Here is an 18,151-nt window from a genome sequence, read left to right as displayed (position 1 = left end):
TCTCACACACCGCATATGCATACAACGAATTACACCCCAAAACACATTCTGCTATTACTCCCGAGTACGGCGATACCACATGTGTGAGACTTTTACACAGCATGGCCACATACAGAGGCCCAACATGCAGGGAGCACCTTCAGTCGTTCTGGAGCACCCAGGCCAATTCTGACATTTCTCTCCTACATGTAAAAATCATCATTTATTTACTATAAAATTACATAGAACCCCAAAACATTATATATGTTTTTTTAGCAAAGACCCTAGAAAATACAATGGCGGTCGTTGCAACCTTTTATCTCGCACGGTATTTGCGCAGCAATTTTTGAAACGTGTTTTTTTTGTAAAAAAAAAACAGTTTTGTGCTTTAAAAAAAAAAACAAAACAGTAAAGTTAGCCCAATGTTTTTTCATAATGTGAAAGATGAAGTTACGCCGAGTAAATAGATACCTAACATGTCACCCTTCAAAATTGCACACGCTCGTGGAATGGCGCCAAACTTCGCTACTTAAAGAATCCCCATAGGCGACGTTTTAAAAATATTTACTGGTTACATGTTTTGAGTTACAGAGGAGGTCTAGGGCCAAAATTATTGCTCTCACTCTAACGTTCGCAGCGATACCTCACATGTGTGGTTTGAACACCGTTTTCATATGTGGGCGGGACTTACGTATGCGTTCGCTTCTGCATGCGAGCAAACGGGGACAGGGACGCTTTAAAAAAAAATTTTATTGTTCATTTTACTTTATTTATTTTAGTTTGACACTTTTTTCCCAAAAAATTTTTTGATCACTTTTATTCCTATTACAAGGAATGTAAACATCCCTTGTAATAGGAATATGGCATGACAGGTCCTCTTTACAGTTAGATATGGGGTCAATAAGACCCCACATCTCACCTCTAGGCTGGGAAGCCTGAAATAAAAAAAAAAAAAAAAAAACGATCCTGGCTTCGATTGTAGAGATGAGTCGGTAGAAGCACCAGAGGGTGGCGGGAGGGGGGGGGGGGACGTCCCCTCTCACCTCCTGTAAGAACGATCAAGCAGTGGAACAGCCGCTATGATCATTCTTATGGTGTAGGGAATCACCGGCTGAAAGAGCTTATATCTGAATGATGCCTGTAGCTGCAGGCATCATTCAGATATCCCCGCACAAAGTCAAGGACATCAAATGACGGCGGGCAGTGGTTAAAACACAAAGTTGTCCATTTATGCAATATTTCTAACATATAGCATGTACATACCAAAAATGACACCCCAAAATAGATTCTCCTACTCCTCCTGAGTACGGCGATATCACATGTGTGAGACTTCCACAGCCTGGCCACATACAGAGGCCGAGTACAGCCGAGTATGGCCGAGTATGACTGGGTATGGCTGGGTATCGCCGTGTATGACTGGGTATGGCTGGGTATCGCCGTGTATGACTGGGTATGGCAGAGTATGGCTGGGTATGGCAGAGTATGGCTGGGTATGGCAGAGTATGGCTGGGAATGGCAGAGTATGGCAGAGTATGGCAGAGTATGGCTGGGTATGGCAGAGTATGGCTGGGTATGGCAGAGTATGGCTGGGTATGGCAGAGTATGGCTGGGTATGGCTGGGTATGGCAGAGTATGGCTGGGTATGGCAGAGTATGGCAGAGTATGGCTGGGTATGGCTGGGTATGGCTGGGTATGGCTGGGTATGGCAGAGTATGGATGGGTATGGCAGAGTATGGCTGGGTATGGCAGAGTATGGCTGGGTATGGCTGGGTATGGCTGGGTATGGCAGAGTATGGCAGAGTATGGCTGGGTATGGCTGAGTATGGCTGGGTATGGCAGAGTATGGCTGGGTATGGCTGGGTATGGCAGAGTATGGCTGAGTATGGCACAGTATGGCAGAGTATGGCACAGTATGGCACAGTATGGCAGAGTATGGCTGGGTATGGCACAGTATGGATGGGTATGGCAGAGTATGGCAGAGTATGGCAGAGTATGGCAGGGTATGGCAGGGTATGGCTGAGTATGGCAGAGTATGGCTGGGTATGGCTGGGTATGGCTGAGTATGGATGGGTATGGAAGAGTATGGCAGAGTATGGCTGGGTATGGCAGAGTATGGATGGGTATGGCAGAGTATGGATGGGTATGGATGGGTATGGCAGAGTATGGCTGGGTATGGCAGAGTATGGCAGAGTATGGCTGGGTATGGCAGAGTATGGCTGGGTATGGCTGGGTATGGCAGAGTATGGCAGAGTATGGCAGAGTATGGCTGGGTATGGCAGAGTATGGCTGGGTATGGCTGGGTATGGCAGAGTATGGCTGGGTATGGCAGAGTATGGCTGGGTATGGCAGAGCGTGGCAGAGTATGGCAGATTATGGCTGGGTATGGCAGAGTATGGCAGAGTATGGCAGAGTATGGCTGGGTATGGCAGAGTATGGCAGAGTATGGCTGGGTATGGCAGAGTATGGCTGGGTATGGCAGAGTATGGCTGGGTATGGCAGAGTATGGCTGGGTATGGCTGAGTATGGCTGGGTATGGCTGGGTATGGCAGAGTATGGCTGGGTATGGCTGGGTATGGCAGAGTATGGCTGGGTATGGCAGAGTATGGCACAGTATGGCAGAGTATGGCTGGGTATGGCTGGGTATGGCTGGGTATGGCACAGTATGGATGGGTATGGCAGAGTATGGCAGAGTATGGCAGAGTATGGCAGGGTATGGCAGAGTATGGCTGGGTATGGCAGAGTATGGCAGAGTATGGCTGGGTATGGCTGAGTATGGATGGGTATGGAAGAGTATGGCAGAGTATGGCTGGGTATGGCAGAGTATGGATGGGTATGGCAGAGTATGGATGGGTATGGATGGGTATGGCAGAGTATGGCTGGGTATGGCAGAGTATGGCAGAGTATGGCTGGGTATGGCAGAGTATGGCTGGGTATGGCAGAGTATGGCAGAGTATGGCTGGGTATGGCAGAGTATGGCTGGGTATGGCAGAGTATGGCTGGGTATGGCTGGGTATGGCAGAGTATGGCTGGGTATGGCAGAGTATGGCTGGGTATGGCAGAGCGTGGCAGAGTATGGCAGAGCGTGGCAGAGTATGGCTGGGTATGGCAGAGTATGGCTGGGTATGGCAGAGTATGGCTGGGTATGGCAGAGTATGGCAGAGTATGGATGGGTATGGCAGAGTATGGATGGGTATGGCAGAGTATGGATGGGTATGGCAGAGTATGGCTGGGTATGGCAGAGTATGGCTGGGTATGGCAGAGTATGGCTGGGTACGGCAGAGTATGGCTGGGTATGGCAGAGTATGGCAGAGTATGGCTGGGTATGGCTGGGTATGGCAGAGTATTGCTGGGTATGGCAGAATATGGCTGGGTATGGCAGAATATGGCTGGGTATGGCAGAGTATGGCTGGGTATGGCAGAGTATGGATGGGTATGGCAGAGTATGGCAGAGTATGGATGGGTATGGCTGGGTATGGCAGAGTATGGCAGAGTATGGATGGGTATGGCAGAGTATGGATGGGTATGGCAGAGTATGGCTGGGTATGGCAGAGTATGGCAGAGTATGGCTGGGTACGGCAGAGTATGGCAGGGTATGGCAGGGTATGGCAGGGTATGGCTGGGTATGGCAGAGTATGGCTGGGTATGGCAGAGTATGGCTGGGTTTGGCAGAGTATGGCAGAGTATGGCTGGGTATGGCAGAGTATGGCTGGGTATGGCAGAGTATGGCTGGGTATGGCTGGGTATGGCAGAGTATGGCTGGGTATGGCAGAGTATGGCTGGGTATGGCTGGGTATGGCAGAGTATGGCAGAGTATGGCTGGGTATGGCTGGGTATGGCAGAGTATGGCTGGGTATGGCAGAGTATGGATGGGTATGGCAGAGTATGGATGGGTATGGCAGAGTATGGATGGGTATGGCAGAGTATGGATGGGTATGGCAGAGTATGGCAGAGTATGGCTGGGTATGGCAGAGTATGGCTGAGTATGGCTGAGTATGGCTGAGTATGGCACAGTATGGCTGGGTATGGCACAGTATGGATGGGTATGGCACAGTATGGATGGGTATGGCAGAGTATGGATGGGTATGGCAGAGTATGGATGGGTATGGCAGAGTATGGCAGAGTATGGCAGAGTATGGCTGGGTATGGCAGAGTATGGCTGGGTATGGCAGAGAATGGCTGGGTATGGCAGAGTATGGCTGGGTATGGCAGAGTATGGATGGGTATGGCAGAGTATGGATGGGTATGGCAGAGTATGGATGGATATGGCAGAGTATGGCAGAGTATGGCTGGGTATGGCAGAGTATGGATGGGTATGGATGGGTATGGATGGGTATGGCAGAGTATGGCTGGGTATGGCAGAGTATGGCTGGGTATGGCAGAGTATGGCAGAGTATGGATGGGTATGGCAGAGTATGGCAGAGTATGGCAGAGTATGGCTGGGTATGGCTGGGTATGGCAGAGTATGGCTGGGTATGGCAGAGTATGGCTGGGTATGGCAGAGCATGGCAGAGTATGGCTGGGTATGGCAGAGCATGGCAGAGTATGGCTGGGTATGGCTGGGTATGGCAGATTATGGCTGGGTATGGCAGAGTATGGCTGGGTATGGCAGAGCATGGCAGAGTATGGCTGGGTATGGCTGGGTATGGCTGGGAATGGCAGAGTATGGCAGAGTATGGCTGGGTATGGCAGAGAATGGCTGGGTATGGCAGAGAATGGCTGGGTATGGCAGAGTATGGCAGAGTATGGCTGGGTATGGCTGGGTATGGCAGAGTATTGCTGGGTATGGCAGAATATGGCAGAGTATGGATGGGTATGGCTGGGTATGGCAGAGTATGGTAGAGTATGGCAGAGTATGGATGGGTATGGCAGAGTATGGATGGGTATGGCTGGTTATGGCAGAGTATGGCAGAGTATGGCTGGGTATGGCAGAGTATGGCTGGGTATGGCAGAGTATGGCTGGGTATGGCAGAGAATGGCTGGGTATGGCAGAGAATGGCTGGGTATGGCAGAGTATGGCTGGGTATGGCAGAGTATTGCTGGGTATGGCAGAATATGGCTGGGTATGGCAGAGTATGGCAGAGTATGGATGGGTATGGCTGGGTATGGCAGAGTATGGTAGAGTATGGCAGAGTATAGATGGGTATGGCAGAGTATGGATGGGTATGGCAGAGTATGGCTGGGTATGGCAGAGTATGGCTGGGTATGGCAGAGTATGGCAGGGTATGGCTGGGTATGGCAGGGTATGGCTGGGTATGGCAGAGTATGGCAGGGTATGGCTGGGTATGGCAGGGTATGGCTGGGTTTGGCAGAGTATGGCAGAGTATGGCTGGGTATGGCTGGGTATGGCTGGGTATGGCTGGGTATGGCAGAGTATGGCAGAGTATGGCAGAGTATGGCTGGGTATGGCTGGGTATGGCTGGGTATGGCAGAGTATGGCAGAGTAGGGCTGGGTATGGCAGAGTATGGCAGAGTATGGAAGAGTATGGCTGGGTATGGCAGAGTATGGCTGGGTATGGCAGAGTATGGCAGAGTATGGCAGAGTATGGCAGAGTATGGCTGGGTATGGCTGGGTATGGCAGAGTATGGCTGGGTATGGCAGAGTATGGCAGAGTATGGCTGGGTATGGCTGGGTATGGCAGAGTATGGCAGAGTATGGCAGAGTATGGCTGGGTATGGCAGAGTATGGCAGAGTATGGCAGAGTATGGCTGGGTATGGCAGAGTATGGCTGGGTATGGCAGAGTATGGCTGGGTATGGCAGAGTATGGCAGAGTATGGCAGAGTATGGCAGAGTATGGCTGGGTATGGCAGAGTATGGCTGGGTATGGCAGAGTATGGCAGAGTAGGGCTGGGTATGGCAGAGTATGGCAGGGTATGGCAGGGTATGGCAGGGTATGGCAGGGTATGGCTGGGTATGGCAGAGTATGGCTGGGTATGGCAGAGTATGGCTGGGTTTGGCAGAGTATGGCAGAGTATGGCTGGGTATGGCAGAGTATGGCTGGGTATGGCAGAGTATGGCTGGGTATGGCAGAGTATGGCAGAGTATGGCAGAGTATGGCAGAGTATGGCTGGGTATGGCTGGGTATGGCAGAGTATGGCTGGGTATGGCAGAGTATGGCAGAGTATGGCTGGGTATGGCTGGGTATGGCAGAGTATGGCAGAGTATGGCAGAGTATGGCTGGGTATGGCAGAGTATGGCAGAGTATGGCAGAGTATGGCTGGGTATGGCAGAGTATGGCTGGGTATGGCAGAGTATGGCTGGGTATGGCAGAGTATGGCAGAGTATGGCAGAGTATGGCTGGGTATGGCAGAGTATGGCTGGGTATGGCAGAGTATGGCAGAGTAGGGCTGGGTATGGCAGAGTATGGCAGGGTATGGCAGGGTATGGCAGGGTATGGCAGGGTATGGCTGGGTATGGCAGAGTATGGCTGGGTATGGCAGAGTATGGCTGGGTTTGGCAGAGTATGGCAGAGTATGGCTGGGTATGGCAGAGTATGGCTGGGTATGGCAGAGTATGGCTGGGTATGGCTGGGTATGGCTGGGTATGGCAGAGTATGGCTGGGTATGGCAGAGTATGGCTGGGTATGGCTGGGTATGGCAGAGTATGGCAGAGTATGGCTGGGTATGGCTGGGTATGGCAGAGTATGGCTGGGTATGGCAGAGTATGGATGGGTATGGCAGAGTATGGATGGGTATGGCAGAGTATGGATGGGTATGGCAGAGTATGGATGGGTATGGCAGAGTATGGCAGAGTATGGCTGGGTATGGCAGAGTATGGCTGAGTATGGCTGAGTATGGCTGAGTATGGCACAGTATGGCTGGGTATGGCACAGTATGGATGGGTATGGCACAGTATGGATGGGTATGGCAGAGTATGGATGGGTATGGCAGAGTATGGATGGGTATGGCAGAGTATGGCAGAGTATGGCAGAGTATGGCAGAGTATGGCTGGGTATGGCAGAGTATGGCTGGGTATGGCAGAGAATGGCTGGGTATGGCAGAGTATGGCTGGGTATGGCAGAGTATGGATGGGTATGGCAGAGTATGGATGGGTATGGCAGAGTATGGATGGATATGGCAGAGTATGGCAGAGTATGGCTGGGTATGGCAGAGTATGGATGGGTATGGATGGGTATGGATGGGTATGGCAGAGTATGGCTGGGTATGGCAGAGTATGGCTGGGTATGGCAGAGTATGGCAGAGTATGGATGGGTATGGCAGAGTATGGCAGAGTATGGCTGGGTATGGCAGAGTATGGCTGGGTATGGCAGAGCATGGCAGAGTATGGCTGGGTAATGCAGAGCATGGCAGAGTATGGCTGGGTATGGCTGGGTATGGCAGATTATGGCTGGGTATGGCAGAGTATGGCTGGGTATGGCAGAGCATGGCAGAGTATGGCTGGGTATGGCTGGGTATGGCTGGGAATGGCAGAGTATGGCAGAGTATGGCTGGGTATGGCAGAGAATGGCTGGGTATGGCAGAGAATGGCTGGGTATGGCAGAGTATGGCAGAGTATGGCTGGGTATGGCTGGGTATGGCAGAGTATTGCTGGGTATGGCAGAATATGGCAGAGTATGGATGGGTATGGCTGGGTATGGCAGAGTATGGTAGAGTATGGCAGAGTATGGATGGGTATGGCAGAGTATGGATGGGTATGGCTGGTTATGGCAGAGTATGGCTGGGTATGGCAGAGTATGGCTGGGTATGGCAGAGTATGGCTGGGTATGGCAGAGAATGGCTGGGTATGGCAGAGAATGGCTGGGTATGGCAGAGTATGGCTGGGTATGGCAGAGTATTGCTGGGTATGGCAGAATATGGCTGGGTATGGCAGAGTATGGCAGAGTATGGATGGGTATGGCTGGGTATGGCAGAGTATGGTAGAGTATGGCAGAGTATAGATGGGTATGGCAGAGTATGGATGGGTATGGCAGAGTATGGCTGGGTATGGCAGAGTATGGCTGGGTATGGCAGAGTATGGCTGGGTATGGCAGAGTATGGCAGGGTATGGCTGGGTATGGCAGGGTATGGCTGGGTATGGCAGAGTATGGCAGGGTATGGCTGGGTATGGCAGGGTATGGCTGGGTTTGGCAGAGTATGGCAGAGTATGGCTGGGTATGGCTGGGTATGGCTGGGTATGGCTGGGTATGGCAGAGTATGGCAGAGTATGGCAGAGTATGGCTGGGTATGGCTGGGTATGGCTGGGTATGGCAGAGTATGGCAGAGTAGGGCTGGGTATGGCAGAGTATGGCAGAGTATGGCAGAGTATGGCTGGGTATGGCAGAGTATGGCTGGGTATGGCAGAGTATGGCAGAGTATGGCAGAGTATGGCTGGGTATGGCTGGGTATGGCAGAGTATGGCTGGGTATGGCAGAGTATGGCAGAGTATGGCTGGGTATGGCTGGGTATGGCAGAGTATGGCAGAGTATGGCAGAGTATGGCTGGGTATGGCAGAGTATGGCAGAGTATGGCAGAGTATGGCTGGGTATGGCAGAGTATGGCTGGGTATGGCAGAGTATGGCTGGGTATGGCAGAGTATGGCAGAGTATGGCAGAGTATGGCAGAGTATGGCTGGGTATGGCAGAGTATGGCTGGGTATGGCAGAGTATGGCAGAGTAGGGCTGGGTATGGCAGAGTATGGCAGGGTATGGCAGGGTATGGCAGGGTATGGCTGGGTATGGCAGAGTATGGCAGAGTATGGCTGGGTATGGCAGAGTATGGCTGGGTATGGCAGGGTATGGCAGGGTATGGCTGGGTATGGCAGAGTATGGCAGAGTATGGCAGAGTATGGCTGGGTATGGCAGAGTATGGCAGAGTATGGCTGGGTATGGCTGGGTATGGCAGAGTATAGCAGAGTATGGCAGAGTATGGCAGAGTATGGCTGGGTATGGCAGAGTATGGCTGGGTATGGCAGAGTATGGCTGGGTATGGCAGAGTATGGCTGGGTATGGCAGGGTATGGCTGGGTATGGCAGAGTATGGCTGGGTATGGCAGAGTATGGCTGGGTATGGCAGAGTATGGCAGGGTATGGCAGAGTATGGCAGAGTATGGCAGAGTATGGCTGGGTATGGCTGGGTATGGCAGAGTATGGCAGAGTAGGGCTGGGTATGGCAGAGTATGGCAGAGTATGGCAGAGTATGGCTGGGTATGGCTGGGTATGGCAGAGTATGGCAGAGTATGGCAGAGTATGGCTGGGTATGGCTGGGTATGGCTGGGTATGGCAGGGTATGGCAGGGTATGGCTGGGTATGGCTGGGTATGGCAGAGTATGGCTGGGTATGGCTGGGTATGGCAGAGTATGGCAGAGTATGGCTGGGTATGGCAGAGTATGGCAGAGTATGGCTGGGTATGGCAGAGTATGGCTGGGTATGGCTGGGTATGGCAGAGTATGGCAGGGTATGGCAGGGTATGGCAGAGTATGGCTGGGTATGGCAGAGTATGGCTGGGTATGGCAGAGTATGGCTGGGTATGGCAGAGTATGGCAGGGTATGGCAGAGTATGGCTGGGTATGGCAGAGTATGGCAGAGTATGGCAGAGTATGGCTGGGTATTGCATAGTATTGCAGGCTATTCTGGGGTATTGCAGAGTATTGCAGGCTATTCTGGGGTATTGCAGAGTATTTCACAGGTCATTGCAGAGTATTGCACAGGGTATTGCAGAGTATTGCACAGGGTATTGCAGAGTATTGCACAGGGTATTGTAAAGGGTATTGCAGAGTATTTCTGAGCATGGATGGATGGATTGTGGCTCTGTGTCACACATCTGTAGTTCCCACAGCGCTGCTGCCATCTGATCTCTCCCCCTCTCCTCGCACACTGTACCGATCGGTACACAGAGGGGAGAGAAGAACCGGCGTCATGGCATGACGTGGGTTTGTTTACATGTGATTGCTCCGTCATTTGACAGAGCAATCACATGGTAAACGGCCGCGATCAGATGTTCTCGGGTGCGTGCCCCAGGGGCGCTCGAGAGCGGATTTCTTGGAGGACGTCATAGTACGCCCTCCCAGAGTTAAGCAACCGCCCTGTAGCCGTCATTCAGCTATGGGCCGGTTGTTAAGTGGTTAAATTATATGTTTATCCGAAACAAATAAAGGAAGTTCATTGGAGTTAAATTGTATTGACCTTGTCGTGACCAGAGACTGTTGAAGCTTAGATGCTCAGATGGAGTTTAGGAGCACTGGTATAAAATGGTCAAAGGGATGAGACCCTAAAATGGCAATGCGTGGTTAGCAGAGGCGCCCATTAAATAAAAAGGTTTTAAAAAGAATAGAAGCTGATCATTGTAAGCACCCCTGTCAGTGTTGAATGGTTAGTCCCATCCCTGTAAACTGATATATCTGGAAGAGAGGTTGTTCTTTAGAAAAAGAACAGACTTGCTGGGTGAATCAGATGAAAGGTGATGAAGATAAAGAAAGAAAGCCTAAAAAAGAAAACAAATGCAGCCATCATATCTATGAATTGGTAAGCTGCAATATAATAAAGGTTTGCATTTGTGTTTTAAAACTGTTTGAAGGCCCATGGGTTGTTTGGGTCTCGGACGTGTTTATATCCAACACTGAGGAGGGACGGGGTGGGGGACTGGGCCCTGTGCAGATAAGGAGAAGGCAAATGTATCCGGTCCCCACCACAGGAAATAAGAATGGCAATAAAAGAAAACAATGACTATGAGCGAGGATATGGCTGTATGTCACATGGATATGTTTTTATTGAAGGCGCATAGGAAAAAGGTACATTGTTAACAATACACACTGATTTCAAATACAGATATTAGCACCCCCCTCTAATTAAATACCCAAATGCCCATTTTGTTTATCTAATACCACAGTCACATGACCATCCTCCTCTGTCCTTCTGTTTACTTTCTGGGGTCCTTCTTTGGGTGTCTACATCACTGCCTGCGTGGTGTCTACACCTCCTGTTAGCGGGGTGACACTTCCATTGGTCGGATCCTCTCTCCAGTGGCAGGAGAACTCACGGGGGAGGCGAGGACACCGGTGCCCAATAAGATATTGAGCAGGGACAAATGTCTGGAGCACAGGGTGGGAAATGCACTTGGCTCATAGAGGAAGCTGTGACTTTGATCCGTTACTCTGCAGGATGGCTTAGGAAGAGGTGTTCAGAATCCAGGCTGATGAGTAAGGTAACTGAGGCACAATGCACTATTTACACTTCATTTCTGCCTGGAGTTGGGCTTTAGTTAACCACTTCAATACCGAACACTTTTACCCCATTCCTGCCCAGGCCAATTTTCAGCTTTCAGAGCTGTCAATTTGAATGACAATTGCGCGGTCATGCAACACTGTACTCATATGAAATTTTCATTTTTTTTTTTTTTGCACACAACTGGAGCTTTCTTTTGATAGTATTTTATTTGTTGCTAAATAAACAAAAAACAACTGAAAATTTTGAAAATAGAATAGTTTTTCTTCTTTTCTGTTTATAAAATTTTGCAAATAAATAATCTTCATAAATTTAGGTCAAAATGTATTCTGCTGCATTTCTTTGGTAAAAAAACCCCCAAATGAGTGTATATTATTTAGTCTGTAGGAAAGTTATAGAGTCCACAAACTATGGTATCTACTGTATCAGAAAATTGATGAATCCTGATGTACTGACAGCCTATCTTATTTCTCGAGGCCGGAAAATTACCCCTTTTTTGCTAAGTAGACAGTCCAAGGTGTTTGTTAAGAGGCATGGCAAGTTTTTTGAAGTTGTTATTTTTTTTGTCACGATTATTTGGAAAATTGAATTAAAAAAAATTATTCACAATTGTTTTTACATACTGTCACCAGTGCAGTACAGCATCATCATAACTGGTGTGGCGGTGATCAGGGACACCGACTGGTGACAGTAAAAAAATTAAAACAAATAAATGAATAATCATTTTAAAAAATTTTTTTTATTAAATTTTTTTCCACAATTTTTTTTCTAACATACTGTGACCAGAGCAATAAAGTGTTACCATAGTAACACTGCTACGCTGGGGAAGTTATCAGGATTTATTTTTTTTTTTTTTTACAAATAATTATTGCATATACCATTGAATTTCATTCTGATAAGCAACCATTTTTATTGAATGAAACTAGTTCATTCAGTGTCTTTTGTTATGATTAGCTGTGATTGGTCAAAGCTAATCACATGGTACAGATGGGTTGTGATTGGCCTGTTTGTACCATGTGTTCACTGTGACCAATCACAGTTAGCAACACAATTGTATACAATAGATGGCATGAAAGGAAGCCATCCATTGTTTACAACAGTCATGTGATCTGCTGTGATTGGTCACAGCGATCACATGACACTGGCAGCGGGTCGGTGCTGTGATCAATCACCGGACACAGTCGGTGACAGAGCGGGCCGCTGCAAGACACATTCTCAGGAAGACGTCACTTGACGTCCTCCCAGAACTACAGTGCTCTCCCCCGCCGTCATTTTGGTATAGGCCGGGCAGGAAGGTGTTAAAGTTGCAAAGACTCACCACCAGTCCAGCACAGCACAAAGGCAGCTGAAGGCCTCCGACATGACCCAACAATCAATGACTAGCTTTTAAAGATGGATGTATGTTTCAGCACACTAACAGCCAGTTTGCAAGCAAATGAAACATGGTATCTGAGTGCCGCAAGAATGAGTAGCATGAATGTGTTGGGGGTACTTTGATCGTCACAGCCAAAAAACCTAATATTCAACATCCTGTCCATATTCAAGGCATCTGGCAACAATTGTTTTATTGGGAGGGTCATGCAAAAAAATATAATATGCCCATTGTGTGTGCCTGATCTGTGTCTGTTCTGGCTTCTGCTACTTGTTCTAGCTTTTAACAGTCCAGTCTGTAATACTCCTTTACCAGGCCATTTTTTTTTTATAACCGCTATTTTTTATTTTTTTTACTATATGAGGGCTCTTTCATAACAGTGCTTAGGGGGCAGTAAAAACAGGAGGTTGAGCTGCAACAAACAGACATCAGGAGGCAGTGGTAGCCTTATGAATGACTGCTAACCACTGCTTCATTTCCCTCTGATAAGCAATCCACCAGGATTAGGGATGAGCTTGATGTTCGAGTCAAATGTAAGTTTGACTTGAACATCGGGTGTTTGCCTGTTTGGCGAATACCGAACTTTATGGGGCGTTCGCAGAAAATTAGAGTGCCACGGAATGCCCCATAATGCACTGCCAGATCGCAGTGCATTAATATCTGATGATTGGCCAAAGCGTGCACCTGACCTGCATGCTTTGGCCAATCGCAGCGCGCTCTGCTGCGAGCGCCGTGATTGGCCAAAGACGGGGTGCCTTTAGCCAATCATGGCTCAGGGGGCTAAGTCCACGCCCCACACTATATAAGGCTGCTTACACGGCAGCCGTATATAGTATAATGAATGAGAGAAGTTAGCTAGAGGCAGGTTAGTTAGTGGCACGCAGGCAGTTTAGAGTGTGTGTGTGTGTGTGTGTGTGTGTGTATATTATAAAGCTGGGGGTCGTTTAGCTCTCATAGTAGATACTTTTGCCAGTGATTCCAAACCAGTCAGGAACTGTATTTTAGGGCATGGTAGCCCATTTGTATTAAAAAGTCAAATAAAATAACATAACGGTTTCCCACGTAGGGGTTCTTCTCCAGCAAATACACACAACAGAAAATGCTAGCCCACCTGGCTCTCCGTAGCAGTACTTCTGCTCTTTATCATGGTCACACAGACCACTGGATCCTTCAGTGTGGACGGCTTTACTTTAGCGCCCACAGCTCCGCTCTGGCCTTAGTCCACAGGCCATTTCACTGCCTCTTGCAGTCACACATATTCTGGTTGCCTCCTTCAGCCCCTCTGACTCCTGGAGACCTCCTGTCTCTTGGTGTGGAGCAGTCTCCAACTGGGAGCCCTGAGGTATTCCCATAAACTCATTATAAGGGCTGTGCTCACCTGAGGACACACCCTGCTGGTCATCTGCAAAATCTAGACACAGGGTTGGAGATCCCGTCCCACCCAAGACACTGTGGAATTTCCAAACTACAGAGCCCCATGACGGAATGCAAAACCCTGGCGAAAGCTGTAAAAGCAGTCTTTTCCAGTTGACACCTTTTCTAGTTGACAACTTTTCCAGTCTTGCACCAAGCAAATGTGCACACCCTGTGTCCCCCAAACTACCAATTTCACCGTGACAGCATCTCCTACTGTCACATATCCCCAATCCCTTTGTTTCGAACCCGAAGGGAGTGGAACACACCAGCCCAAATCCTTTATTGGGGCACCTCTGCGTCAGTTGTCCGCTGCGTAGGCCCAATATTTTTTTCGGCTGTGTTTCCAGGAATGCTCTAGCCTGGATTGCAGCGGGGTCCTACAGTTCTGTATCCTCAGCCTACTCCCTCTGTCCTTGGGGTTCCTTTCCTGCTACTTCCTTTCAACTCAGTTTCCGGATTCTGTAGGGAACCTGCTCCTGACACTACTCCTGATGAGGAACCACATTTTCCCTCGCTGGTACCCATTTTCCCCATTACAATAGGTCTCTTGGGTTTACCAACTCCTTTGCCGTTACCCTTCTCCACAAACTCCCCAGAGCTCAACATCTGTGTATCACGCTAATTTTCCAAGAAATTATTCATGGTCATATCAAGGCCGTTATTTTCATTAACATTCAGTAATACATCATCATTTCTCCAATTACCAATACCGTTCGTTCTTTCTTGTTCAGGGTTTGTTAGGGCCAGGCCCAAGGAGGGACAACACACAGGTGAGCAGCTATCCCTTATGGGACCTTCACAAGGCTTCACTTCACCGGTTGTCCAAATCTCTATGGGCAGTTGTCCCAACAACTGACATTGAGCAACGCATGACCCATTGTTAGCAGCATCAATGTTTGCCAGCTCACACTTTTCTATGTCACAATTTTTGTTCTTTTCCGTACTAGATTTTAGAGCATCTCCGGGTACCTCAACTTGTACCTCTTTGCAAGTGACAGACAGAATCTCTGCTTTTGCCGGGTGAGGGAGTATCCCCGCCATTTACTAATCCCTGCTCAGCCGCACCTCAGACCGCACTAGCAGACATGTCCATCACCAAATCAGGCAGAGAGACCTCTGATTTCTCCAGCAGCCCCCCAGAGCGCCTTGAGCGTACTGAACCGTATCCGGAAACACCCTCACAGGAAATCGGGAGATCACTTGCCACACTATTAGAAAGCACAGTACCAACCAGTTCCACTGGTTCTTAATGTTAACCGGCACAGGTTGTACTACCTGGCTCCATCTATTGGTACCACGCAGCACCACCACATCCGACTGTAATGGAGGCACCCAGGTATACAAGGAATGTGTCTTCACCAGTTCAAACAGTTCCAATAGCATACTCGTCATTTCAATACACTCCACATCAATATTTAAGACCGTTTTAGGGACCTTTCCTTTATCAGAGACATGCAGGGGCTTATTCACTGCAGCTTGAGAGGCCGAGACATTTAAGGGGGCCTCCACCTCACTGGAAGTACCCATCACAGCCTGACGCTCCTCTGAAACACTGTCAGACGCATGTCTCCCACTCATGCCCTCTAACTCACCAATAAGCCTCTGCAAGTCAACATTCATTACATTGTCACCTTGACACTTGACATTCAGCGGCTGGGCTGTGGACAACACATCTGCCATACCTGCGCCCTGGTCTGGTCCTTCTGACTGGAGGGAAACAACCCTTGCAGGGACCAACGCACCTTCAACCATCGGCCGCTCTGCAATCTCCCTGTCTGGCATAGCAGTTGTGTCCACACCCCTGTCGCTTAACATAGCCTTGTCTAGCATGGCTAGCAATTGTTTGGCCCAACTGTCACAATCCATTGTGCTTTCATTCTGAGTGCTCCGCAGCACTTCGTCATCTGCTCTAGGAGGCACCTGGGATTCTGCAGTGCAAACAGTACCTTTGTCCATTTTATATAAACCACATTTTGACAACATGCTTTCACTCTTAGATAATGCATCAACCATCAAAGCAGGCTGCAATACACCATTTTGGCCAGTTTGCCCTGGGGGCGCTAACACACTCAGCTGTGTACTTTCAGCTTTGGCTGGCTGACTTAACCTCTTACCAACTGGTTTACACATAGTGTGAGTGGACTGCTCCCACACACTCTCACAGCATGGTACAGACCCAGTCTGTTCAACCACAGCAATATCAGGGCTGTCCTGGACAATCTATGGCTCCAACATATGGAGACCCCCAGAGATTTCAATGGACAACACTGTGGCTCAGCTTCTGGTTGCCAAGGGAGACATCCCCCCTTCCTCATTATTAGTGAACACATCACCAAAATAAGTACATGTACCATGAATATCTCTATCAGCATTCATAAACATAGCAGGGTTATACGCTTTATCGGGCTGTTTATGATCATAATGCACAATGGCCCGGGTTGTGGGGACGAGGCCCTTGTCCCCATCAACATGGGCACAAAGTGATTTGGTGGGGACCCCAAAGCACCCTCCTCATGTTGAGGGCAAGCAGCCTGGCATGGTTCAGAAGGGGGGGCGCTCGCTCATTGAGTTCCCCTTAATATCCATACCAGACCCGAAGGGCCTGGTATGGACTGGGGGGACCCAGACTGATTTTTATCTATATTGCCGGGATCCGGCAATACATTGCAGCCGCGAGCAAGTTTAAATGACATTTTTTCCTTTTAGAAATTAAATTTTTTTGCGGCACAGTAAAACACATCAGAAAGATGTGCCACTTTACATGCAGACTAAGGGGACCCCCCCAGGCATGATATTTAAAGGAATATTTCATTTTTAAAATCACTGCTTCTGAAAAAGCGGCCCTTTTAAAAACTTTTTTTTGCATTGATATATGTCCCCTGGGGCAGTAGCCGGGTCCCCAAACACTTTTCATGGCAATAACTTGCATATAAGCCTTTAAAATGAACACTTGATTTTTCACGTTTGTGTCCTATAGACTTTAATGGTGTTCGCACAAATTTTTTGCCTGTTCGCATTGTTCTGGTGCGAACCGAACCGGGGGGTGTTCGCCTCATCCCTAAACAGAAATCGCTTTTTAGAGGGCAGTAAGCTGAGGACCTGTCTAAAAGAGCCCAAGAGAAAAAAAAAAAAAACTGTTTTCTTTACTATCTGTTTAAAAAAATAAAGCCAGGTCAACCCCCAAAAAGTAGAAACAGTTCATAAATGGCACTGGGTAAATAACTGTCCACCACTTCACTGTATTTAAAGCGTTTGTTACCTCAACACTTCATATTCTTGATATGTGGCTGTTGTACCATATACTTGTATGAGAGAGTATCCTGTTCTCTTTGTATTGCTTCCTTTATTTGAAATCCCTGGTGTTCCTGCTAGTCCCCTTGCGTTCCTATTAAAAACTGACCACACTATGCAGAGGAGCACACTATGGTCAGTTCCCTAGCTATGCCGGGAGCGTGTACAATGATCAGACTTGTCTTGACACCCCCCCCCCCCCCCCCGCTGCACAGCCATTCACTGGCAAGCTCAGTGTGCTGCTGCTTCTCCTCTCCCCAGCTCTTATGCAGCTGAGAACAGTATTTATGTTTTTTTTAATATCTATGCAAAAATGTTTTGCCTTTCATTTCTATTTTAAACTTAATTGGTTATTTTACAAGATGATCGTTTACAATCACTTTAAATGTATGGCAGTTCAAAAATGGTTGAAGAACGCAAATGTAAGGGAGTCAAATATAAAGGGCCTGCAAAATGAATGCCCTAACCTTAACATTTTATCGTACAAGTTAGTCCCTGTAAATCCGAAGGTGTCAAGTTATATGTCACATTTCAAGAATTCTTTGTTTTTTTTGCATGAAAAAACTACTAACATGTAAGCTAAATTCTAGAGATTGTAGATATAATGACAAGTAATGTATTTATATTCTCAAATGTGTTTGAGGAATGGATTCTAGGATGTTGATTGTTAGTTTACATAATGCATAATGCATTTGTAATTTATCATAATCCATTATCACACTATAATACAAAACTCTGGAAGATTTTTTATTTTGCAATAACTGCAGATTTTTTTCAAAAAGCTAAAACTTTCCACCTTCTTCCTTAAAGGACCATTTAAACTTTGGTGATGTTATCAATTAATTCAATTCCCTCAACCCCCTGGGTGCAGCAGACTTAAAGTGCAAGTCCACTCTAAGGCTAGCCATACATTATACAATTTTCTTGTGCAACTTTG

The sequence above is a fragment of the Aquarana catesbeiana genome, linkage group LG07 (assembly GCF_042186555.1).
Source record: "Aquarana catesbeiana isolate 2022-GZ linkage group LG07, ASM4218655v1, whole genome shotgun sequence".
Lineage (NCBI taxonomy): Eukaryota > Metazoa > Chordata > Amphibia > Anura > Ranidae > Aquarana > Aquarana catesbeiana.
This window is presented reverse-complemented; position numbering follows the sequence as displayed.